The 26777-nt window shown below is 38.4% G+C and overlaps 1 protein-coding gene and 1 long non-coding RNA gene across 19 annotated transcripts in view; one reads left to right on the forward strand and one right to left on the reverse strand.

The window, feature by feature from the left end:
• Positions 1-26777, reverse strand: part of LOC122556701 (uncharacterized) — a 270756-nt gene that overhangs the window by 177024 nt on the left and 66955 nt on the right. The window contains exons 7-8 of one of the 18 annotated variants that reach the window (XR_015759767.1): positions 21554-21820; positions 15161-15800 (exon numbers count right to left, since the gene is read on the reverse strand). The exons of 14 other annotated variants lie outside the window; for them this stretch is intronic. The gene's annotated coding sequence lies outside the window, so the exon portion shown is untranslated. Of the gene's footprint in view, positions 1-15160; positions 15801-20855; positions 20963-21553; positions 21821-26216; positions 26256-26777 lie in introns of those variants that run through there. 3 more of the 18 variants (XR_015759769.1, XR_015759765.1, XR_015759766.1) reach the window with 3 other exon arrangements.
• Positions 1-26777, forward strand: part of LOC122556702 (uncharacterized) — a 152900-nt gene that overhangs the window by 57925 nt on the left and 68198 nt on the right. The window lies entirely within an intron of this gene.

Below are 26777 nucleotides of genomic sequence, written 5' to 3' on the forward strand. Positions count from 1 at the left end.
TTGTTTAAATGCAAAGTTTCTTTGCCAAAAGTAATTCTCACACCACTCCAGTAATGCATGAAAACTACAAGGGAATTCACCCTATTGCCTTTGTGAATAATTATGTTGATCACTGAAGCTCCTATAACTTGAGGCCAAGTCAATCAGTCATCTTTCATTGGTGAGAAATGACATGCATTTGACAAAGACTGTGGGAATCTAGACACTGAAAAAGGTCAATCTGTGCCTATTTATGAAGAGAGCTTTATTCTATCCCTATACTACAGACATACCTATAAGTTAAAAGTGTGTGCAACTTGAATGCTTAATAGATACATAATGTATGAATACTCATAAAAAATGATATTATAAATGAGCCAGTTGCAAAGTCATCATGTTTTTCTATTTGTCTGTCAGATTTGAGAAATTATTGCTCAACAATAATGTTGGGAGAAAAGAAAAGATATAAAAGTCTGCCAAAAGTGGATTCTACTGGTCAAATGTATGTAGACATTAGAAATACGTCACGTGGAGTAATTTGGAGTAATTTTTAACCCTAGTAAATATGGATGGGGAGACAACTATTCATCTCTGATTAATCCAGAACAGAATGTAGGTGTATAGGTTATAGCAGCCCATAGAAGATGAAAGATAATAGTGGCAGATTCAGCTTCACAGCTTAAACAAAGATCATGATATGTCATATGAAAATATTAATGTACATACGGGCAACCAAATTAATAACAGGAGTCAGCCAGTCAGGTCCTTGAACCTTCACCACCATTCAATAAAACCTTCCAAAAACTTTCACCTTCAAAAATTCAAACATTCTGCTTTAGTTGCCTTTTAATGAAAATGATCCCATAGACTTTCAATCTTTGTTGGAAAAAGAGTTCACCTCATCTATTATAAATGTATGGCCCCTTATTTATAAACAGTATTCCCTAGCTCCAGAATTTCCCATAAAAGGAAACAATCTTTTCATATGCACTCCCTCAGAACCTCTGAGGATTTAGTTTGTTTCAATCAAGTCAACTCTTCCTTTACTAAACTCCAATGGATAAAAATCTAGCCTGTCCAACCTTTCCTCATAAGGCCATTCCAGTTATTAGTCTACTCAACCAACTCTGAAATGTGTCTGATGTATTTTCATTCTTCCTTAAAAAAGGAAACCAGTTGTATATACAATACATTAGATGCTGTCTATCAGTGCCCTGTACAGCTGAAGCATAACCACTCTTCTTTTGTATCCAATTTTCCTTGCAATGAATGATAACATTACATTAACCATCCCAACTGCTTGCATTAACTGCATATTAACCTTCTGTGATTCTACACTGTTATACCCAGATCCTTCTGCATCTCAGAACTCAGTATTTAGATAAAAGGTTTTTTTTATTCTTTTTATTCTTTCTACCATTATAGATAAATATAATTTTCCATATTACATTCAATTTGCCTGAGCTTGCCCACTCCATTAATTATCTATATTCCTTTATAGTCTTCTTATCTCTTCTTTCACATCTTACTTTTTGATCTATCTAATGTCATCAGCAAATTTAACAACCATACCTTCCATCTATTCAAACAAGGAGTTTCTATAAATTTTAAAAATTGACGTCACCATATTGATTCCTGGAGCACATCATTCATTATATCTTGTCAACCAGAAATTGACCTAGTTTGCATAATCTCTGTTTCCTGTTAGCTAGTCAAATTTTTATCCATGCCAACATGTTTCCCAATGCCATAAACATGTATTTTCCACAATAAGCTTTGATGTGCAAATTTATCAGCCTTCTGGAAATCTAAGCATCAGTACAGCCAATGGTTCTCTTTTATGTACAGCATTTTTCTTCTTCAAAGAACTCCAATAAGATGGTTTAACATGACACTCCTTTGATAAAACCACGTTGATCTTCATACTTGGACATCTGTAAAAGCCTTGCTACAACTTCTTTCGTAACAGTTTTGAACATCTTCCTTATGACAGATTTAAGCTCACTGGCCTATAGCTCTCTGTTTCATCTTCCTTTCTTCTCAAATAAAGGAGTTACGTTTGTTTTATTTTAATCTAATAGAGTTTTTCCTGAATCAAGGGAATTCTGGAACATTAAAACCAACAAATCAACTATCTCACTAGCCATTTCCTTGAGGACTCTAGGGTAAAGTCCATCAGGACTGTAAATGGACCTGTCAGCTAATGCTCTAACAAGTTTCTTATAATCACTTACCTGGTCATTGTAATTTTCTTGAGTTCTTCCATTTTTCCACTTATGATTTACAGATATTTATGGTATTTTACATTTATCTTCTATGGAATGACCAATGGAAGATATGTGTTTAATTCATTGGCATCTCCTTATTTCCCATCATTAATTCCCCAGACTGACTTTCTACAGGTCCAATGCTCACATTGTTTATTTGTTAATGTTTGTAGAAGCTCTTTAATCTAATTTTATATTTCTAGCTAGCTTTCCCTCATATCCTAACTTTTCTTATTAATATTTTAGTAATTCCTTTTATATTCTGTCCCAGCTTTTAGTCTGCTGCACAACTTTTCTTACTTATATGCATTTTCTTCGATGCTAGTTTTTGGCTAATGTAAGGGCTGTCCACATTTGAAAGACACCAAATGGACAACAAAGTAATTAATACAGAATTAAATGCCTGCTCTAGCATTAAGGGAAACATAATGGAATCTTTGAACAGGGCTGCTCCAAGGTGAACGGGAGACCCTACACAAACAGCTATCGGGACAGTTCGATAAGAGAATGTCTAAGGATAGATACAAGTTCATTTAACTATGAAAAATGATTGATTCCAGCCTCATTAATGAAAGAATGTTGCCCCTTTTGATGAACAGCATCAGTTGGAACAAGGGGTGTAAATCACAGTCTATGAGACAGTCAGCCTAACTTATTGTACAGCTGTGAAAACAACAGCTGAAGTTATTTTGTAGTGATCAGTTATTTCTTTGAAGTTATCCACAATTTTAAGAAATGGGTTCTAATTAAAGAGTTTTCAGATAATTACAGGAATAAATTTTGATGTAATTATAGATACACATATATAAACAAAATTTACCAGGAGCCATTAGGGTAAAGCATTCAAGCATAGATGTGAAAGTTAGCTAGTGTCTGGAAACATCTTCCTTATCTCTGAAGAAGATGCTTGTCACATTCTGAATGAAGTAGATTATTAGCAACTTATTAGTTAAAAGGTGCTAACAGTAGATGTAGCTGTAAAATGTTACATGTAACTAACTTTAGGAATAGGAATTAATACTATGAATCTTATCACAATTAGAACCAATTGTCTTTTGTATTTTTTATGTATAAAATTAGGACAGTGGAAAATATATGAGGAGGAGCAGATAGAGATGGCAAAGGAATACGAGAGGCAACAGAATTCAAACAGTCCTTAGAGATAAGCAACCCTGGGACTGGTCTGAAGGAGTATAACTAATGTTGAAATGCTAAATAATAGGTTGCATAGAAAGATCCCAAGGCCTGGAGATTACAATGTCTGTTAAACACCATGAGGTCATGGGAACCTGGGGCTGTCCATAGGAATGTCCATCATTGATTAGGTGTTTCACAGCATTGGATGTATAGAATAAGAGGAAGGACATAGTGACCACATTGTATGTTATTATTATAACATAAACTGTATAAAAATGCTGTATTTCTCTGTAAAAAACTCGAGTGTCATCAATCTCTCTTCTGATCTGAGCTGAAGATTAAGAGAATGCCTGGGTTTCCATGTCAAGGCCAGATACAAGAAAGATCTTTAAACCTCTCCCTGCATTAACCGGTTGTTGCTCCTCTGCCACGAGCCTGAACCTTGCCTGCCCCCTAAGTCTTTATCCCTGATCAGGGGTTACCCTCCTACATCAAACCACAAATGTTTAGTTCTCTCCTTGCAATTTTCTTACTCATTAGAATGAATCATTGGGTATATTGTATTAAAGGGGAATTTTTACATTGCAATTAAGTCCTGTCAACATAAGACTGAGCTTCATTCCTGTTAAAGGGCATTGAGGATTTTGAAAGGTTTCAGTGTAGTAGACAGTGGAGAGAAACTCTCAAGAATTGACCATGATGACTTCAGTCTACACGTGCGATACTTCAGAAGAATTTGTGTCGAAGAAGGTAAGACAAAGAGATGAGTTGTTTCCGGACACCAGCAATCCTGTCTGACTTGGGCCAGTACTCATGTTTTGTCATAGTTATATGTTTTACTGAATAACTAGTGCATTATAATCTCTGTTGTTGTCATGTCTAATGCTGGAGAAGTTTGCTAGGGTTGAACAGGTTGAGGTGCCAGATAACTTTTGTGACTATCTGTGCACACTGGGATGAGCACATGCCCAAATATGCCATGGAGAGTGATTAAAAGACCAATGGATCTTTTGGAGGACTTTGCGTTGAAGACACATGACTTATGGAATTAACAGTTACAATTTTCTGTGTATTTGCATAACCCAGCTGCCCCAGACTTGGTGTCAGTCAATTTGAAATCTAACAAGAAGGGATATAAAACATCCATCTTTTCACAAGAAGGTGTGAGTGGCCTACATTCATTCCCTTTTGAGTGGCTTATCATTTGAAATCATTTGTGCACACAATGTGAGCATTAATCCACTGGTCAGATGACAGAAACTGGCTTAAGATACCAGATATCTTATTAGTCCAAGAATAGTCCAGAGAAGGCAGACTGAAACGAGGACCTCAAAGAGGTGATCTTGCTATAAATAAGATGAGAACACTGCCAGGAAAATATCATCTCAGGCAGAAATTTGTGAATTTGTATCCAGAAAATCTCCAATCTTAATTTTCCTTCAGCAAAAAAAGGAATTTTCAGGTCTGCAACTCTTCTAGTGATTACCTTGAAGAAGTAGAATAATGGTAATTTGGGACTCTTTTTAAAGGTATCAGCATTTGCTACCTTGTTTTATAATCCTTTTTATTTGTGTGTGAGTATGTCTTGTGTTAATAGGTTTTTGTTGTAGTTACATTTTGGAGGTCAGGAAAGAATAGTTTTATTCTATCATTTGATATAAACTTCCAGGGAAATTTGCTTTGTGTCTGTTCTTAAAATTATCATTACTGAAGGGTTAAAACATTCCTTCTCAAAAATATATACATTTGTTACAGTCAGCCGAGATATAGAATGAAAGAATAAACTTTCCCATCTCCCTCCGGAGTCTGTCACACATCTCAACGACTGGTTAAACACAACATATCCACCACATGGGTTACATTCATTCTTGCTTGATTAATTTGCACTAAATTATAAAATCAACAAGTAGAAATCATGCCTTCTCACTCTTCCTCAGGGTCATGTAGAAGAGGTAGGCTTAAGTGCTCAAGAGCAATTTTTTTTCAAAGTTAATTGGTTTCTTCTTCCTGTTTCCCATGGAGTTGAGTGAACCTTTTTGTTCCAAAGAAAGTTACACCAAATGCTTACCAACAACAAGGTAGAACTAAGAAAGAGGTTTTGTGAGGCAAGATGAACAGTTAGGGGTTAAATTAAAAAACACCTCAAAGGAAATAATCTCTATATGAACCAGGAACAAATTGGCATACAGTAAAATGTTGAATGTGTTTCAAAGATTGGTGTGGGAGAAGTGGGTTTGAGTTCATGAGGCATTGACACAACATTAGGGAGTGAGCAAGCTATACCATGAGGATAGTCTTTATCTGAACTGTGTTGCGACTCGTATCCTGGTGAATTATATGACCAGGACTGCAGAGATGGTATTGTACATAATTGTGAGGGGTGTAGATTAAGGGCTCATGTGAGGGGAAACTTGGAAAGTTTAGGAGAAAGGGAAAGCAAACAGTGCAGGGTAGCAATACAAATAATGATAACCAGTGTATCAGGAAAGGAGAGAGCATACTAACATAACAGTGTATCAGCAAATATGATCAGAGAAGGGAAAAATGGTAAACAAAAACTCTTTATTTGTGTGCTCATAGCATTTATAACAAGACAAATGGACTGATGGCACAAATAGAAATAAATGAGTATAATATCATTGTCATCACAGAAAGATGAATGCAAAGTGACCAAATCAGGCATCTGTCTTAGAATAACAAGAAGAGAAAAAAAGGGACAATGCAAGTGTTATGGACCAGACCAAACACCCTGCAAATATTTATCCAGGTGATAGTCTAAACCCAGACTTTTATCTTATTTAAAGTTGTGTGTAAGGTGCTGTGTTCCAGATGTAATTCGATTGGTCCCACCGCTCGGCTTTAAATAAAACACACTTTGTTCTTACCCCCAGTTAAAATACAAACAAAGCAAAGAAGAATTGGTATAACTTTAACTCTGTTGGAAAGCTTGACAGAATAATAGATTATTTAACTACTAAACATCAGCTGTTCCAGTATAGTGACATCTCATAACCATACCCTTGAAAAAGGCAAGTTCAGTAAAACAGATTGTCTTATGCATAATTCTGGTAGCAGAAATAGAACTCCAGCTTTTTGCTGTAATAGTTAGAAAGATGTAGCAGCTTCTACCCCCAACAAATACTGAAGGCGAAACTAAAACCCTGGTTTTGTGGGAGCCTGACTCCACCCATTCATGCCACTTCTATTGTTCCCACTTAAAAAAAAAACTAAGGTCTCACAAGCTGTTAACTCTACTGGGTTGAAACAGACTAGCCACCCATGTCTCAACCGCTCTTCACTAAAAAAAAGTGCAAGATACACCTCTTAAAGCCAAAGTATCATCATATTTTCCCATTAAAAGAAAATAACAATTAATAAGCAAACTTTTTAAAAAATCTTTAGTCTTATGCTATTAGTACACTGCATTTCATTGACTTGAAGCATGCAAACATTCAATACTACAGTCTCTTTGAATCTGTTCTTTTCTGCCATCAAACACCATCTTCTTTGATCAAAGTCATGACAATGCATCAGCAATTACATTCTCTTGTCCTGCCATGTGTGTAATTTTCAAATAAAATGGCTGTAACAACAAGCACCATCTAAACAGCCTGGCATTTTTATCTTCAAATTCTTGCAAAAATGATGAAGGGCAATGATCAGTATATACAATTGTCTCAGACATATTACATTGCAACATAATCACAACACAACTCCAACACCAAACTCAAGGTCTCCTTCTCAATTGTAGGATATTTCTGTTGAACTTTCTATTCAACTTTCTGGAAAAGTACCCAACAGATCTTTCAATCTTCTCATCATCTTCTTGCAAGAGTACAGCACTGATACCCACATCACTTGCATTGATAGCTACCTTGAATGGCTTTGTGTATTAAGGTGTGGCTAACACTTGGGCAGTGCCTGTTGACATTTTTCTATCCACTGAAGATTGCTGTACTTCTCCAACAAGTCTGTCAATGGAGAAACCACACTGTTAAAATTAGCTACAAATTTTCAATATAAACCACTCATTCCCAGGAATTGTAGTACAGATAGACAACCCTGCTGTGGTTCTGTTCGCCGAGCTGGAAGTTTTTGTTGCAAACGTTTCGTCACCTGTCTAGGTGACATCCTCAGTGCTTGGGAGCCTCCTGTGAAGCGCTTCTGTGGTGTTTCCTCCGGCATTTATAGTGGCCTGTTCCTGCCACTTCCGGTTGTCAGTTTCAGCTGTCCGCTGTAGTGGCCGGTATATTGGGTCCAGGTCGATGTGTTTGTTGATGGAGACAACGGAACGAGGACATGCCGCAACCCAAAGGACAAGCCACACTACCATACATCAGGAGCATTTCAGAACTGACAGCCAGACTACTGCGACCACTAGGACTTATAACAGCACACAAACCAACAGCCACCCTCAGACAACAACTCACCAGAACGAAGGACCCGATACCCAGCATGAGCAAACCTAATGTAGTGTACAAAATCCCATGCAAGAACTGCACAAAACACTATATAGGACAAACAGGTAGACAGCTAACGATCCGCATCCACGAACATCAACTAGCCACAAAACGACACGACCAGCTATCCCTAGTAGCCACACACGCAGACGACAAGCAACATGAATTCGACTGGGACAACACTACCATTATAGGGCAAGCCAAACAAAGAACAGCCAGGGAATTCCTAGAAGTATGGCACTCATCCACAAACTCCATCAACAAACACATTGACCTGGACCCAATATACCGGCCACGACAGCGGACAACTGAAACTGACAACCGGAAGCGGCAAGGACAGGCCACTATAAATGCCAGAGGAAATACCACAGAAGCACTTCACAGGAGGCTCCCAAGCACTGAGGGTGTCACCTAGACAGGGGACGAAACGTTTGCAACAAAAACTTCCAGCTCGGCGAACAGAACCACAGCAACGAGCACCTGAGATACAAATCTTCTCACAAACTTTGAAGATAGATAACCCTTTATCCAAAATCCTGAAATCCGAAAAGCTTCAAAATCCAAAGTTTTTTTTGTGAAGTTTTTATCTCATGAATAAAGTTGTTTGGTGTGCAAACAGTTAACCCAACTTCACACCCATTCGAACTGTGTCACTCAATGTACGTGGCCCAGCACTGGCAGGCCTCAATTCTGTCCCAGAGCCCATTACTCACAGTGAGGCTGCTGTTCGGTAAGAATTTCTTAAAATTTCACCATTGAACTGTCACTTATTCTGAAATTCGAAGAATTCTGAATTCCGAAAACCAGCTGGTCCCAAGCATTTTGGATAAAGGATTGTGTGTCTGTACTTCCCTCTTTGTTGATGGTATGGGAAACCCCACAATAACCTTTGTTTTTACATCCTGTGGTGTCATTTGACAATGTCCAGTAATGTAGACTAGGAACATGACTTGGGCTTTTGCAAGCTCACGTTTAGCCAGGTTTATACCCCAACTTGCCTTATGAAGTCAATCAAACAATTGTGAAAGATGTTACAAACATTCCTTCCACGTGTGACTAAAAATCACCAGATCATCAATGTACATCACCCAATTGGGTAAGCCTGAAATGACTTCATCGTTTGGTCTTTGAAATGTAGCTGGTGCATTTTTCATACCAAATGGCATAACATTAAACTGGTAAAGTCCATTCAGTGTCATGAAAGTCAAAATTTCCTTTAGCTTGGATAAAGGTACTATAATTTTCTGGTTTGCAATCAGTTATTTTCTGATTATTAAGTGGTTTGGACCACCTCTCGATCCATGGTTATAGATACTGGACTTATTTAGGGAATGTGAAATGAAGAAGTCAGTAAACAGGTGTTTCAGGACAAAAGAATATCTGTTTATTTAAAATACAGAAGGTAAATATAATACAACATTATAGGTATATGCAATAAACAGAGAAATTGGCACAGTTAACCAAACAGAGAACAGGAATATTATTAAATACATTATTAGCTAGACTAAATACTATTAGAAACTAAAGCAACAGTTTTAATGACAGAATCTTTAATCAGGCTTCCTACCCTCAGGGGTCCCAATACATTGTCACTACCCACCTTTCCCTCCCTGCTAGATAGGTAGAACTTTGGCATCTCAAGAGTTTAGCTCACCACTGAGGAAAACCCAGTTTTGACTTCTCCTGGCTGTTCTTGCTTGCCATAGCTGGAACCTAGTTGAAGATTTCAGGCTGTGTAGGTTTTTCAGTTTGGGTTGAGTCCGCTGATGCAGTAAAGTGCATATTGGATCTATTGGGTGAGTACCCAGTTTTCTTTGCTTTCTGCTGGTTCTGCAGACCCAGTTTTCACCTTAGGATGTTTCTGAGGCATTGTGGTGTTGGTCAAGATCATTGGTTTTCTGAGTTCATCTGTTCTTGAATATCTGCTAGTTGTGTTTGGTTGCTGCTGATTCTTCTGGTTTGGAACAGGTCTGTGTCAGGTAGCTCTTGCTCAGAAGCTCTCAGAATGTACTTGGATTGCTCTCAGATCATTCTTGGAATTGTTATTGGAATTACTCTCAGAAAATAGTTCTGTCAGGTGAGATTGGGCATTGCAAATATACTGATTGTGGGCCCCGTATCTCTGCACCAAGTCTGTGCTTTCCACTGCATTTCTCATTTTCCTTCTGAAATAATTGGTTTCCTGATCGTTAAAAGAATGTGTTAATGGATTTTGATTGAAGTTGAATGCCTGATATCTCTGTAGGCCTTATATTGTCTGTGCTGGGTAACCCGAGGTGTAAAGGCTGTCTCGGGTTAGCGTCTGTTAGGTTTATTTGATTGTTCTTTTAGACAGGAAGTGTAAATTGGAATTCCAGCCTGAACAATCATCCCAGACAGAAATCACCATTCTGCTGGCTCTGTTATTTGTTTGCTGCAGCTTCAGTTCAAGTTTTTGCCCAGTGTTTTGGATATTGAAAATGTTAAGGCTTTTGTCCAGTATGACAGGGATTTTTGCTCTATTCCACAGTTCCTGCCAATATCCATTCAGTAAGTTCAGCTTTGAAATATAAGTTGTTTATCCCACCTTTTCAATGCAGTTTTCCAGCCGTGGAATATGATATGAATCAGATTTTGTCTTTGCAGTAATCAATACTTAAATGTTGGGTACCATCTATTTTTGGCACCATTACTATGGGTGAGCTCCATTTGCTGCAACTCACTTTGATTATATTGTCTTTGAACATGCTTTCAATCTCTTTTTGAACCTGTGCCAATTGTAGTGGGTTAAGTCTATAAGGGTGTTGCTTAATTGGAACAGTAATTCCTATATCTACATTATGTATAATCAGAGTGGCACTTCCCAGCTTACTTCTACATATATCTCCATGTGATTGTAATAACAATTTCAGGTCAATTCTGATTTTTCTCTCGAAAGTAACTCTGTAATTTATCTTAAATTTTTTGAGAATTTCCTCATTATTCAATTTCATTTGAGGAATATCAAATTCAAATTTGTCTTGATTTGGTTCATCACTCTGAGTTGTAACAAGTACAACAATTTCCTTTTGCTTTCTTCCCCATCAAAACACCATTTCAGCAAATTCACATGACACACTCTGTGAGTTTTCCTTGTATCTGGCATTCTTATTAAATTATTCACCTCTCTCAATTTCCTTTTGATTTGATAAGGCCTACTAAGTCTTACCTTTAAAGGGTAATCTATCACTTGTAGTAAAAGTAACACTGTATCTCCTCTATTGAAACTGAATTTTTGATTTCTTGTCTTCTTACTGTTCATCAAATGCTGTGCTACTTGCAAATGCTGTGTAGCCAACTCACCCACTCTATTTAATCTTACTTTAAAATTTGACATGTGGTCCATAGTCTCTGAACTCTGACTTATCAATTTTCCTTAACTAATTTCAGTGGTACTCTCACCTTACATCCAAAAGCGAATTCAAATAGACCGAATTTAGTTGATTCATTAGGTGCATCACTACTTAAACAAATACAAATGTAAGTCCATTATCCAATTTCTGAATCGTCGAGACTATAAACCCTCAACACGATCTTTAAAGTTTGATGCAACCATTCTAATGCTCCTTGTAATTCTGGATAGTACACAGTTAATTTAAAATGTTTTAATCCTAAGCAGTCCATAACTTGCTTGAACAATTTTGATGTAAAATTTGACCCTTGATCTGATTGTATCTCTGTGGCTAGTCCATACCTCATAAGAAAAATTGAGTTGTTCTTCTACAATCCTTCTACCTGTGATATTATGTAATGGAATGGCATCCAGAAATCTAGTCGACATATCCATTACTGTCAACGAATATTGATTCCCATTTTTGTTTTAGGGAGTGGTCCTACACTATCAAGTAAGACTCTTGTGAAAGGGTCTTCAAATGCTGCAATAGGTACTAATAGTTCTGGTTTTATCACTGTCTGAGCTTTCTTATTACCTGACATGTGTGACATATTCAGCAAATCTCAATCACATCTCTATTCAGTCCAGACCAATAAAAATGTTTTTGTATTTGGCTTGAATTCTCTGTACTCCCAAATGGCCTCCTAGTGGTACCTCATGTGCTACCTACAACACCTCATTCCTATAATCATTATACAACACGATGAGCTTCTGCGTATATTTCATCTGCCTGAATATATTATGGTCTCCATTTCCTCATCAAGACTTCATTTTTAAGGCAGTAACATTCTGGGATACACTTAGATTCTTCTTATCTGTATGTTTTTTGATACAGCTGCTTTATTTTTTCAACCTTTTGTTGCAATTCAACTAGTGTATCTGAACTGAAAATGTCTTTCATCTGTCCTTGTTTCTTTTGAAACATTTGATCAAACGTAGTTCCTGATAAATGAACTTCAATTTTTTTTATCTTTGGTCTAATTTCTCCTTCTGTGGCTTCGTGATCTTGTTATCACATAGTCAGGAAAAATCCCAGGATATACTTCCTGTAACACCTCAGTTGTCTGATTCTCTACTGGCTTTTCAACCCACAGTCGACATCACTCCCACCTGTGATCCATCTATATCTTTCCTAAGGACACATTCCAGAACAGAGAATTTCCCGATTACTCCTATCACCATTTCACTACTTCTCACCACACCCACCAACCTCTCCCCATACAATAGAACACTACTCTTCTCACCATGAATCCCACATATTACCACATCTTCTGGCAATACTCATTTTGAATTACATATCTCCTCATCTCCCACCATCAATGATTGAATTGCTCCTGTATCTCTTATATCTCCTGTATCTCCTGCACCTACTCCTCCTGGTACACACGAGTCAGTCCTACCCACACAGATAAAGTATTTAAAGACATTTGGTATTTTCTTATTAATCAACCCATGACCAAGCTGTTCATTCTTGCGTAGCTCTTTAGCTTTCACTGTTCTTTCCTTTACCACTTTAATAAATCCCGCTGACTTATCCTGTTTTACCACATCCATCTTCCTAGTGCTTTTCTTAAACCACCAACACTGTGACATCATGTGTCCTACTTTATTACAGTGAAAACATTTCAGCATTTTTACTTCTTTTCTCCCCTCGGGGGATTTTTTTTTAACTTGTGGTAAACTATCTTTACTATCTTCAATGAGATCTCCTTTTCCTTTACTACCTGAGGATTTCTCTTTGTCCCAATTTCTATCCTTCACAGTTTTAAATTGATGCCAGAAGCCAAACTTTGATTTATGAACCAATTCATAATTATGTGCCATTTCAGCAGCTAATCTTGCAGTCTCTACTCTACCACATGAGTTCTCACTACAGGAAGTGAAATTTTGAAATCCTCGAAAATAATAGTCTCTCTAAGACTGTCATATGTTTGATATATTTTCAATGCCCTTATCCACCTATCAAAATTACTTTGTTTGATCCTTTCAAACTCTGTGTATATTTGACCATGTTCCCATCTTAAATTCCTAAAATATTTCCTGTAGGCTTCTGGCACTAGTTCACAAGCACTGAAGATGGCTTTTTTTAACCTCTTTGTGCTCACCAGGTACCTCCTGTGATAGTGACGCAAGTACTTCACTTGTTCTACATACCAATTTTGAATCAGTAACATCCACATGGTCAACGTTCATTCATTTGTTGAGCTACTTTCTCAAATGAAATGAAAACAGCTTCTATTTCCTTCTTATCAAAATTTGCAATGCTTGGACATACTTAAACAGATCCCCATGATGCTCTTAGCTACGGCAGGTTTGCTCTTTATCACTGTCCCCATCGCTACTCCTAGTTTCCACCTTTGTCATTTTAAGTCTACTTTCTTCTTTTGTTTCTAACTTCTGAAGTTCAAAAATGCTTTATTTCTCCCTTTCTTCTGCTTTTAATTGTAACTTAATTTGTTTGATTTCCTGTTCACATTCAAGCTGTTTTCATTCTTTTGCTCTTATTTCCACTGCAGTTATCTTTCTCTCTTTCGCTTCTGTCTCTCTTTCTTTCCCTTTTTGCTCTGCGATGGCTGTTCTTTCTTTTTCTTTTCCCTTACCATTGTCTCTAGTTCAAGCTATTTTATTTGCAATTGAATTTTAGCCATTTCCAATGATTCTGACTGCATTCCTGACAATTGTAAATGCAGAGCCATTATTATAATATTCTCCCCTTTCCATACAGCCATAGGCAACTCCAACTTCTTGCCAATTCTAAAAGTTTTGCCTTGCTCATTTTCTGTAAACTACCCAAAGTGGCTTGTCTATGCCCAGAAAACTTAGTGACTGAAAAAGCCATTATTACACAAGGGACTCTCTTTAAACCAATCAAATGTAACACCTGAAATAAAAATAAATCAACAGTCACTGTCTTCGATTCCAATAATCCTAAACTCAACCTGAAATTGGATCCTGACAAAAGCCCCCAGTTTGTTATAGATCAGACCAAACCCCCTTCATACATATCAAGGAGATAGCCGAGATCTTAACTTTTATCTTCTTTAAAGGCAAATGTAAGCTGCTGTGTTCTAGATATAATTTGATTGGTCACAAAGCTCACTTTATTCTTATCCCCCTTTAAAAGACAAAGGAAGAAGAAATGATATAACATGAACTCTATTGGAAACAGAATAATAGTTTATTTATATGCTAATTAGCAACTGTTCCAATATAGTGACATCCCTTAAACGCACCCTTAGCAATGGCAAGTTTAGTAAAATAGATTGTCTCACATGCAATTCTGGCAGCAGAAAGAGAACTCCAGCTTTTTGCTGTAACAGAGAGAAAGATGGAACAGCTTCCACCCCAACAACTACTGACAGCTGAACTGAAACCCTGGTTCTGTGGGAACCTGACTCTACCTATTCATGATTTGGAGATGCCAGTGTTCGATTGGGGTTTACAAAGTTAAAAATCACACAACACCAGGTTATAGTCCAATGGGTTTAATTTGAAGCACTAACTTTCGGAGCGCTGCTCCTTCATCAGATGGTCGTGGAGTACACAATTGTAACACAAAGAATTTATAGTAAAAGTTTACAGTGTGAAGTAACTGAAATTATACATTGAAAAATACCTTGATTGTTTGTTAAGTCTCTCATCTGTTAGAATGACTTGTTAGTTTCTCTTCTTTCATATGTAAATCACTTTTTAAAAAAAGTTTTGTGATTTACATCTGAAAGAAGAGAAACTAACATGGTCATTCTAACAGATGAGAGACTTAACAAATAATCAAGGTATTTTTCAATGTATAATTTCAGTTACATCATACTGTAAACTTTTATTATAAATTCTGTGTCTTACAATCGTGTACTCCACAACCACCTGATGAAGGAGCAGTGCTCCGAAAGCTAGTGCTTCCAATTAAACCTATTGGACTATAAACCTGTTGGACAAAGTGATTCTTAACTTTGTCACCTCTTCGTGCTGCTTTTATAGTTCCAACTTTTAAAAAAAGCCCCAAGGCCTTACAAGCTGTTTACTTGATTGGGTTTGAACAGACTACCTGTTTCCTCTGTTTCAACATCTCTTCTGAAGATAGGACAAAATGCATTCTTAAAGCCATAGTATCATCATACAGGAAGGAAAGCAGTGAGTATATAAATCAGGAAGGTGGCTAAACCCAAGACTCTGGTTTGTTAAGGTAAGTATTTTCTATTTCTTTATCAGTGACTGGTTAAAAATTTACTTTTTTGGTTTATCTATTAATTTTTTAGAAAAAGACTATAGCAGAGAGGTATCAGAAAGTATTTTAACTCAAACCAATACAAAGTAATAAAGTAATTAACTAAGCAGAGATGGCTGGGCAGGTGATGTGCTGTAGCTATATGATGTGGGAGCTGGCTGATCCCATTGTGAATGGCAGTGACCACATCTGCAGCAAGTGTTGGTTGCTGGAAGAACTTTGGATCAGAGTTGATGATCTGGAATCTGAGCTTCAAATACTGCGGCACATCCGGGAGGGGGAGAGTTACCTGGACGCTTTGTTTCAGGAGGCAGTCACACCTGGGAGATTAAGTAATTCACATTCAGTTAGTGATCAGGGACATCAGAATGTGACTGTAAGTGATGCAGGTAGGGGGACCCTGAGTTCAGGAGTGCAGGAGCCTTAGCCCTTGACCTTGTCCAACAGGTATGAGATTCTTGCTCCCTGTACGGATGAGGAAAAGGGCTCTGGACAGGATGAGCAAGCTGACCACGGCATCATGGTGCAGAAGGCCATTCAAGAGGGGGGAGCAATAAGACAAGTAGTTGTTATAGGGGATTCTATAATTAGGGGGACAGATAGTATCCTATGCAAGCCGAATCGGGAGTCTTGCATGGTGTGTTGCCTGCCCGGTGCCAGGGTGCGGGACATCTCCGACCGGCTTGAAAGGATATTGGAGCGGGAGGGGGAGGATCCAGTTGTTGTGGTCCACATTGGGACTAACAACATAGGCAAAGATAGGGTGGAGGACCTGTTTGGGGATTATCAAGCACTAGGAAGGAAATTGAAGTACAGGTCCTCAAGGGTCATAATCTCCAGATTACTGCCCGAGCCACATGCCAATTGGCATAGGGATAAGAAAATTAGGGAAGTAAACACGTGGCTAAGGGATTGGTGTGGGAAAGAGGGATTCCACTTCATGGGGCATTGGCATCAGTTTTGGAACCGGGGGATCTGTACCGTTGAGATGGTCTCCACCTGAACCGATCAGGTACCAATGTTCTAGCCAAGAGGATAAATAGGGTGGTCAGTAGGACTTTAAACTTCTGAGTTGGGGGGAAGGGAAAGTGAAAGCGATAGGGAGTATGGAGTTAAATGGAAAGATAAGCAACAGGATAGCATATGTGCAGGCGGATTTAAACTTGAGGCAGACTGGCAATGCAGCAAAAAGGAAGGATACTCAGGACATCTTATGACTTCCAATATCTCTAATGATAAGAAAGTTAACATTAAGGCACTTTACCTGAATGCTTGTAGCATTCGTAACAAAGCAGCTGAACTAATGGCACAGATCATCGTGAATGATTATGATGTGGTAGGCATCACAGAGATATGGTTACAGGAGGGTCAGGACTGGCAGTTAAACATCCAAGGATTTCAACTTATCGAAAAGACAGGGAGGTGGGCAGAGGGGGTGGGGTTGCCTTGTTAGTTAAGAACAAAATTAAATCTATGGTATTGAATGACATAGCGTCGGATGATGTGAGGCTGTGTGGGTGGAATTGAGGAACCACAAAGGCAAAAACCCATAATGGGAGTTATGTACAGACCTCCTAACAGTGGTCAGGACCAGGGGCGCAACATGTACCGGGAAATAGAGAAGGCATGTCAGAAAGGCAAGGTCACGGTGATCATGGGAGACTTCAATATGCAGGTGGACTGGGTAAATAATGTTGCCAGTGGATCCAAAGAAAGGGAATTCATGGAATGCTTACAGGATGGCTTTTTGGAACAGCTTGTCATGGAGCCCACAAGGGAGCAGGCTATTCTGGACCTAGTGTTATATAATGAACCAGACTTTATAAAAAATCTTAAAGTAAGGGAACACTTAGGAAGCAGCGATCATAATATGGTAGAGTGCAGTCTGCAGTTTGAAAGAGAGAAGGCAAAATTGGATGTAATAGTGTTACAGTTAAATAAAGATAATTATGAGGGCATGAGAGAGGAACTGACGAAAATAGACTGGAAGCAGAGCCTAGCGGGGAAGACAGTAGAGCAAAAATGGCAGGAGTTTGTGGGTATAATTGAGGACACTGTACAGAGGTTCATCCCCAAGAAATGAAAGATTATCCGGGGAGGGATTAGACAGCCATGGCTGACAAAGGAAGTCAGGAAATGTATTAAAGAAAAAGAGAGATCTTATAAAGTGGCCAAGAGCACTGGGAAATCAGAGATTGGGAAGGCTACAAAAACAAACAGAGGATAACAAAGAGGGAAATTAGGAAGGAGAGGATCAAATATGAAGGTAGGCTAGCCAGTAATATTAGAAATTATAGTAAAAGTTTCTTTCAATACATAAGAAACAAATGACAGGCAAAAGTAGACATTGGCCACTTCAAACTGATGCTGGAAGCCTAGTGATGGGAGATAAGGAAATAGCAGGAGAACTTAACAAGTACTTTGCGTCAGTCTTCACAGTGGAAGACATGAGTAATAACCAAACAATTAAAGGGAGTCAGGGGGCTGAGTTGAGTATGGTTGCCATTACAAAAAAGAAAGTGCTAGAAAAGCTAAAAGGTCTTAAAATTGATAAATCTCCTGGCCCCGATGGGCTACATCCTAGAGTTCTGAGGGAGGTGGCTGAGGAAATAGCAGAGGCACTGGTTGAGATCTTTCAAAAGTCACTGGAGTCAGGGAAAGTCCCGATGATTGGAAGATCGCTGTTGTAACCCCCTTGTTCAAGAAAGGATCAAGACAAAAGATGGAAAATTATAGGCCAATTAGCCTAACCTCGGTTGTTGGTAAAATTCTAGAATCCATCAGTAAGGATGAAGTTTCTAAATTCTTGGAAGAGCAGGGTCGGATTAGAACAAGTCAACATGGATTTAGTAAGGGGAGGTCGTGCCTGACAAACCTGTTGGAATTCTTTGAAGAGGTGACAAGTAGGTTAGACCAGGGATACCCAGTGCATGTAGTCTATCTAGACTTCCAAAAGGCCTTTGATAAGGTGCCACATGGGAGGCTGCTGAGCAAGGTGAGGGCCCATGTTGTTGGAGGTGAGTTACTGGTATGGATTGAGGATTGGCTGTCTGACAGAAGGCAGAGAATTGGGATAAAAGGTTCTTTTTCGGAATGGCAGCCGGTGACGAGCGGTGTCCCGCAGGGTTCAGTGTTGGGGCCGCAGCTGTTAACGTTATATATTAATGATCTGGATGAAGGGACTTGGGGCATTCTAGCGAAGTTTGCCGATGATACAAAGTTAGGTGGACAGGCAGGTAGTACTGAGGAAGTGAGGAGGCTGCAGAAGGATCTAGACAGTTTGGGAGAGTGGTCCAGGAAATGGCCGATGGAATTCAATGTGAGCAAATGCGAGGTCTTGCACTTTGGAAAAAAGAATACAAGCATGGACTACTTTCTAAACGGTGAGAAAACTCGTAAAGCCAAAGTACAAAGGGATTTGGGAGTGCTAGTTGAGGATTCTCTAAAGGTAAACAGGCAGGTTGAGTCCGTGGTTAAGAAAGCGAATGCAATGTTGTCATTTATCTCAAGAGAGTTGGAATATAAAAGCACCGTTGTGCTACTGAGACTTTATAAAGCTCTGGTTAGGCTCCATTTGGAGTACTGTGTCCAGTTTTGGTCCCCACACCTCAGGAAGGACATACTGGCACTGGAGTGTGTCCAGCGGAGATTCATACGGATGATCCCTGGAATGGTAGGTCTAACATACGAGGAATGGCTGAGGATCCTGGGATTGTATTCATTGGAGTTTAGAAGATTAAGGGGAGATCTAATAGAAACTTACAAGATAATACATCCCTTGGAAAGGGTGGACGCTAGGAATTTTTTTCCGTTAGGCGAGGAGACTAGGACTCGTGGACATAGCCTTAGAATTAGAGGGGGTAAATTCAGAACAGAAATGCGGAGACATTTCTTCAGCCAGAGAGTGGTGGGCCTGTGGAATTCGTTGCCGCAGAGTGCAGTGGAGGCCGGGACGCTAAATGTCTTCAAGGCAGAGATTAATAAATTCTTGATGTCACAAGGAATTAAGGGCTATGGGGAGAATGCGGGTAAGTGGAGTTGAAATGCCCATCAACCATGATTGAATGGTGGAGTGGACTCGATAGGCCGAATGGCCTTACTTCCACTGCTATGTCTCATGGTCTTATGGTCTTATGGTCTTAACAAAGAATGAGGTTAGTACAGTCCTGAGAAATTATATTGGTTCAGAAGATCAAGATAAAAACCCATTTTAGGTGGAGGTAAGAAATAAAAAAGGAAAAAAGTCACTGTTGGGCATAGTTTATAGGCCCCACAAAGTATCTTTAGCAGAGTGTATAAATATAAAAGGAACAGGTCTAGTAAGGGGGACAGTGTTTATTTGCCCTGAGATTTGACATATTAAATTGACAGGGGTAGCCTGACTGATGAATTCATGGAGTGTATTTGGAATAGTTTCATTAAAAAATACATTTTGGAACCAGCCAGGAAGGAGGTTACTTTAGTACTGGCAATGTGCGATGAGACAGACATAAATATTCATAGTAAATGATCTTTTAGGCAAAATTGACCACAACATGATAGAATTTGATCATAAGTTTGATAGTGAAAAAGATTCAAAACTAGTGCCCTAACTTAAATAAAGGTAGTCACAAAAGTATGAAGACAGATTCGGCTAGAATGTTCATATGTTCAGTCAAACTATGCCTTCATCTCACCTTGGGATAAATTTGCTGCCTTTAAGTATAAGGATCTTAAGAACCTTTTTTTGTACAGTAGAAGAGCACAACTTACTAACTAAAGGAGGCTCTTGTAATGAGCAAATCATTTATTGTGTGTTATCAACAAACTACAGGCTAGATTGATATGATTGATAGAGAAACTATGTGGAGGATGTGGATATTTTGTCCTATTCTTTAAAGATCCTAAGCTGCTTTTTCCACAAGTCCTACGACATCATCATAGATTGAGCGCTTAAGGCTTTTCTCAGTTTTCACCCTTCCCGATGCTTACACCCCTGCGAAACATTTCCCAAATGATTTTATTCATTACTAATATTATGCATTTGTTTTTATTAATTATAATATCACCATCCTATTCTCCATCAAGTCTCTTGACTTCATGAATTTAGGCAGTCTGAATGTGTCACTATTTTCTCAGAATACATTCTCTTTGGACTTGGAAGATTGGTACATCTTTGGGTTGAAGAGTCTTGACTTTGATTTTTGTCCTCACAGTCTGGGGTCTGAAAGTCCCATTAAACTGGATTACTGTTAATCTTTTGAATTTTCTTCACAGAGGCCAGCTTCTCTACTGAAACCCGCAACTGATCCTTCACACTAAGTCAAAGGCCTCTAATCTCATTGATTTACTTCTCAGTGGATGGCTGCCCTGAAGAAACAGATGATCTCTTCTCTGTTATATCCTAACAGCAGTATCTTCTTTACAATATCCTGATTTGTAGGACATTGGTCATCCTTCTCATCTATGGCTTCCATCGAGTCACATACACCACGTCGTCAATCTGTATCAGCAAATGTTTAGTCTCAATTTGTCTGTAAGTCCATGCTGAAGAATGGAAACATTCTAATATAACTTGATTGATTTAAATTTAGAATAGAATAGAATAGTAATTTATTTTCACTTGTATTTTTAGAAAAGATACAGTGCTAAAGTTGCCATGTCCAGGCACCTATGTTACCAACGGAAGTCATATATATATAAAAAAAATTAAGACAAAGTCCATCTTTGCTCAACTCATGGCTCACTGGTAATAAGGAAAAGAGAGGAACCACACTCTCTACCACTGCAGAAAGCTGACATCACAGTCAAAACGTGTAGCGCTGAAAAAGCACAGCAAGTCAGGCAACATCCAAGAAGCAGAAGAATCGACGTTTCGGGCTTAAGCCCTTCATCAAAGGCTTATGCCCGAAATGTTGATTCTCATGTTCCTTAGATGCTGCCTGACCTGTTATTCTTTTCCAGAGCCACACTTTTCGACTCTGATCTTCAGCACCTGCAGGCCTCACTTTCTCTTGACATCAAAATCTCAAACCTCAGGCTGTTGGTATCCCGGGCCGGACCACCATCCGCCAGTGACACATCAAGGACTCACCTTGTCACTGAAGCCACCACTGAAGCAAGTCACCATTGGAATCCCAGGCCACAAGACTCTGTAGAATTTGCCTTAAGGAATACTGGACCATTGGAATCCTGGGTAGGAGCCAGCATGCTGCTGATTTTTATCTTTTGCTTAGTTGCTGTCAGTGATTATTCATGAAAGCATTATTCGTGAAAGCAACATGTTCACTTCTTCAGTTCTGCTATTTTCGGAGTTTGCTTTTCTTGGCACAATCTCTATTATTGTTACTGAGAATTCTTCCTGAGAAGAAAGGAGAATGAAATTCTCTGTTTGAATTTTCTCTTCTGGGGGTCACCTCGGCATTTAAAATCAAACTTGAATCTGTCAGTACAATTTGTTCACCAAACTATTTGCTGTCTGAATTACATCAGACATAATGCTCATTGTTACCGACCAGACCAGATCCCCTCAAAATATTTTAAGAAATTAGCCGAGACTCAAAACTTTTCTTATCTTAAAGGCAAATGTGAGGTGGGCATTCTAGATGGGATGTGACTGGTCAAAATACTCAAAGTTAAGCAAAACACAATTATTTAAACGCTACAGTTAAAATGCAAACAAAAGAAAGAGAAATTTATAACAACAGCTATTGGAAAATGTAACTAAATAATAGATACAGTACCCATGACTAATTAACTTTCCAACATAGTAACATCCCATAAGCACACCCTTTGGCAAAATGGTAAATTCAGACACAGATTCTTACTTGCAGTTCTCCAATCCAGGAGGAAACAACATCAAGAGAGATTTCAGAGAAAGTAGCAGCTAGGAATCATTAACTGAAGTTTCCAACACTTATGTGACCCCAAACACCTTCTGACTGCTACAGCTAAAAAAACTAGAAAGCCTGGTCTGTGAGAGCTGACCATTCCCCTTCCATTTTTACAACTGTTTTAAAACAAACCTAAAGGCCTCCTAAATGGTTTACTTAAGCTGTTTTCAGGAGCCAGTTTGGTCCAGCTGCTTTTACAAACTATGTTCAAAGAAACTCAGGACAAAATAATCTTTTTAAAGTGACAGCATCTGATTTCTTGTATTTGCTCACAAACCTTGCTGATGCTTGCAATCTAAATGCTCTTCAATATTGATATTAGTGAAAAACATTTCTATCGGTTCAGTATAGTTGCAGGCTTCTACGTTTTGAAGCAAATTTCTTATGCCAACATAGCTAATCTCAATAAATTCCATTTAGGTTCCACCATGAGTCTAGCAGGTCTTCTGATATGCTTTCCCAGTTGCCCTGGATCAATTGGACCATAGGTTTTGTTCCTTTCATCTTTTGTACCATGACTAGCTGCTCTTGGAACAGTTGGTTATTGCACTTAACTAGATGAACTCCTCTCACCAGTTGAAGAGAACCGAAGATGAAATATATATTCACACTCTTGAGTGAGATTTCCTGATTGTGAAGTATGTATACGTTTTGAACAAATTGGTGTCCCTTATATTGGAGAGTTGCTTGCAGCACAGTTGAGTACTGCACCCCTTAGAAAATATAATTATATTGTTGTTAGCTGGAGACAGTTTCTTAACCTTTACTCATTACCTCATAAAATAGTGTTTTGATTGCAGCTGATGGGGATTATGGGTAAGTTAGATTCCAGAGTAAAACCTGGTTTGATTTAGCACAATTTTCATTTTCCTCTGCCCTTATAAAAAGGCAGATCTTCTCAACTGAAAAACAAAAATCCAGTTTTCTTCCACTTTAAATTTAAGTTCTCAAATAATAATAATAATAATAATAATGACACTTTCCCTGTTTTCTAACTTGAAATTCATGAAATGTTTATTGATATAGACATTAACTGACCAAAATGGATAGTCCCGGATTACTTATTTCTCCTACAAATACATTTTTTTCTACCATCTATTAACCACTTTGTGTGGGTAACTATTTACTTCTTGCTGTTCTGTAACTGTATCTTACTTTGGCACATTTGTTGAAAGTGATCTCATTATACTATAGGTAAAATATTTACTTTTAATATCTGGGCGCTGTCTGTGTTTGTGAGGCGTCTTTGCTTCATAGCACTGACAAGAAATTTTAATGTCAACTCTCCCGCTCCTCAGATGCTGCTTGACCTGCTGTGCTTTTCCAGTACTGCACTCTCGACTCTAATCTCCAGTATCTGCAGTCCTCACTTTCACCTTTTAATGTATGGTGGCTGTCCTGTGCTCTGTACTGGGTTATAACATTTGTCTTCTATGGAGTTGTGCCTTTAGAACTAAATGAATTCTGCTGATCTCCTGTGTCAAGTGTTTTCCCTCTTAAACTGATTTCTGTGTGTTTTGCTATACTCACATACTGAATAACTTTATTTAGTGTCAAATCTTCTTTTGAATATAAGTTTGACAAAGACTCATTGGGTCACTGTTTGTGTGCTCAGGCAACTCTCTGCATGGAGTTTGCATGTTTTCCCTGCGTCAGTGTGGATTTCCGTTGGGTGCTCTGGTTTCCTCCCACAGTCCAAAGAGGTGCAAGTTAGGTGGAATGGCCATGCTAAATTACTCATAGTGTTCAGGGATGTGTAGGTTATGTGCGTCAGCCATGGGAAATGCAGGGTTACAGGGATGGGGTAGGGGGCTGGGTCGGGTCGGATGCTCTTGGCGGGTTGGTGTGGATTCATTGGGCCAAATGGCCTGTTTCCACACAGTCAGGATGCGAAGGTGTTATTCTAAAATTTTCTGAGAAAAGTTCTGTGGCTTATGAATTCTGACTTTAAATCACCACAATTTTATTTTTCACTAATTTGTAGATTTCATTCTTAAAATTATCTGTGGATTTCCCTTGAAGCTTCTGTTTAATCTTAACCTTTGAAAAAAAAAGCTGTTTGTTCTGAGATTAAAGTAATTGTTACAGATCTTCAGTATATCTACAAAAGTATATGTCACTTATTTTATATCTCATTGAGCCAAAACATTATCGGTTATGATCACAATTGTATACTGAAGTGTATTTACTTGTTCAACTTCTGATTTAGCATCAAATTTGAAACTTATCTATATTTTAAGATTTGGTTTTTCAAGATGAATAATTTTGTGTTCTATTTATCTCATCTCTGGAATTAAATCTTTCTGGTAATTTTATTTGTGATGCTATGTCTTCCTAATGTTAAATACTTACTTTCCAGGCTGAAAAAAGGCTTTTAGTTTGCAGTGATGGTTGTGCTGCTGCTTTGTGCAGCTATATTGGAAAGTTTTCCAACATTTTGCGCCAAAATGAAGGAATCCACCTTCTCATGGCTAAAATGGGGGATTCCCAAATTATCAGCTAAACTGGAAGATTCTGAATTCTAATGGCTAAAATGGGGGAATTCCCATATTTTGCAGCTGAAATTGAGGATTCCTACTTTTTTAACTTTACTGGATGAATCCTAAGGTTTGTGGCCTTAATAAACGATTCCTATTTCTTTGACAGCTTTGATGATAAATCCCACTGTATTGATCTTCCTGTCTTAAGCTCAGTATTACTGAATGACCCCCTGCCCCTGCTGTTCATGCATCAATAAATTAATCTCAATTCTTTCACAGGTTTTAATAGATAATTTTCATTGCCTGCTGCTTTGATAATGCCCCTGTTTCTTTAGTTTTTTTTATCCCGCATGATTTCAGCTTTTAGCATTTTAAATAAATTCTTCCTGCTTTTAACATAGTTTTAATGAGGGATCTCTCACCTTTATTGTGGGCTTATTTAAATCTGCTCAGATGGAATTGTCCAAGCCTTTGAACAATGTGGACAATGGGGAATGGAGAAAAATTGTTACAGAATCTCAGAAATACTACAGTGTAGAAGGAGGCTAATCAGTCCATTGTGTCTGCTCTCTGAATATTTTAACTTTGTGCCAATTTATTGCCTTTTCTCTGTAAACCTGCACAATATTTCTATAATTATCCAGTACCCTTATGTAAGTCTCAACTGAACATGCCTCCACCACACTTCCAGGTAGTGCATTCCAAACCTTCATAGCCGCCTCCTCCCCCCACAGTCCTCCCCACAGTTTACACATCTCCCAAGTTGTGCATCATCTTCAAACTTAGAAATTATCCCCTACATGTAAAAATCTAGATCTATATTTTGAAAAGCAAGGATCCCATTAACAACCCTTGCAGAACTCCAGTATAAACCTCCTTCTGGCCTGAAAACTATTCATCTTTCTTACTCTCTATTTCCTATTCCTCAGCCAATTTTGTATCCATGTTGCAACTGTCCCTTCTATTCCATGATCTATAACTTCCCTTAAAAGTCTACTGTGTGTTACTGTGTCAAACATGTCATGGAAGCCTGTGCACACCATATCTGCAGCTTTCCGCTCATCAACCCTGTCTGTCACCTCTTCAAAACCTTTTAACTTGTAAGTTGTAATTTATATTTTTCTTAAAATATCCATGCTTACTCTTCTGATTACATGCACATTTTTTCATGGGACAATCAATTCCATTCTGAATAAATGTTTCTAGAGTTTGCACTAAGGTTTTAATAACAACAGAAACATGTGGCTAATGAATGCTGCGAAATCTATTTGTATGCCTATTATTACCTATTCTTACCCCAACTATATGCAGTTTGTTTTTCTATGATGTGATGAAGAGAAACTAGAGAACAACAATCTTGACAAGGAAGACTGAGTGGTTACCTGGCAGCTCCAGCTTGCTGCTTACTCCTCTGGACCGCCATCTTAGAACATAAAGACATAAAAAATAAGCCATTCAGTCCCTCAATCCTGCCACACTAATCTACAAGATTCGTGACTGATTTTCCCCAGGCCTCAATTCCTCTTTTGTACCAGCTCCTCACAGCCCTCAATATCCCTTTATTTAAAAAAAAATGTCTACCACTTCTTTGAATTGGTTTTATGATCTAGCCTCCATTTTTCTCCAGGTTAGAGCATTTCAGACATTCACAACCCTCTGAAGAAATTCCTTTGCATCTCAGTTTTAAATGAATGCCCCTTATTCTGTAACAATGTTCCCTCGTTTGAGATTCACCCATTGGTAGAAATATCTTCTCAACAACTACCCTGTCAAACTCCCTCAGAATCTTGTATGTTTCAAATAGATCACCCCTAAATCTTCTAAACTTAATAAATGAAGGCCTAAGCTGTTTAGCTGTTCTTGATAAGTCAATCCCTTCCATCCTAGGTATCAACGTAGTAAATCTCTTTTTAACAGCCTCTAATGCTAATATACCCTTTTGAAA

Source organism: Chiloscyllium plagiosum, unplaced genomic scaffold (genome assembly GCF_037043375.1).
Source record: "Chiloscyllium plagiosum isolate Xiang-an unplaced genomic scaffold, Cpla_swu_hap1 HiC_scaffold_16, whole genome shotgun sequence".
Lineage (NCBI taxonomy): Eukaryota > Metazoa > Chordata > Chondrichthyes > Orectolobiformes > Hemiscylliidae > Chiloscyllium > Chiloscyllium plagiosum.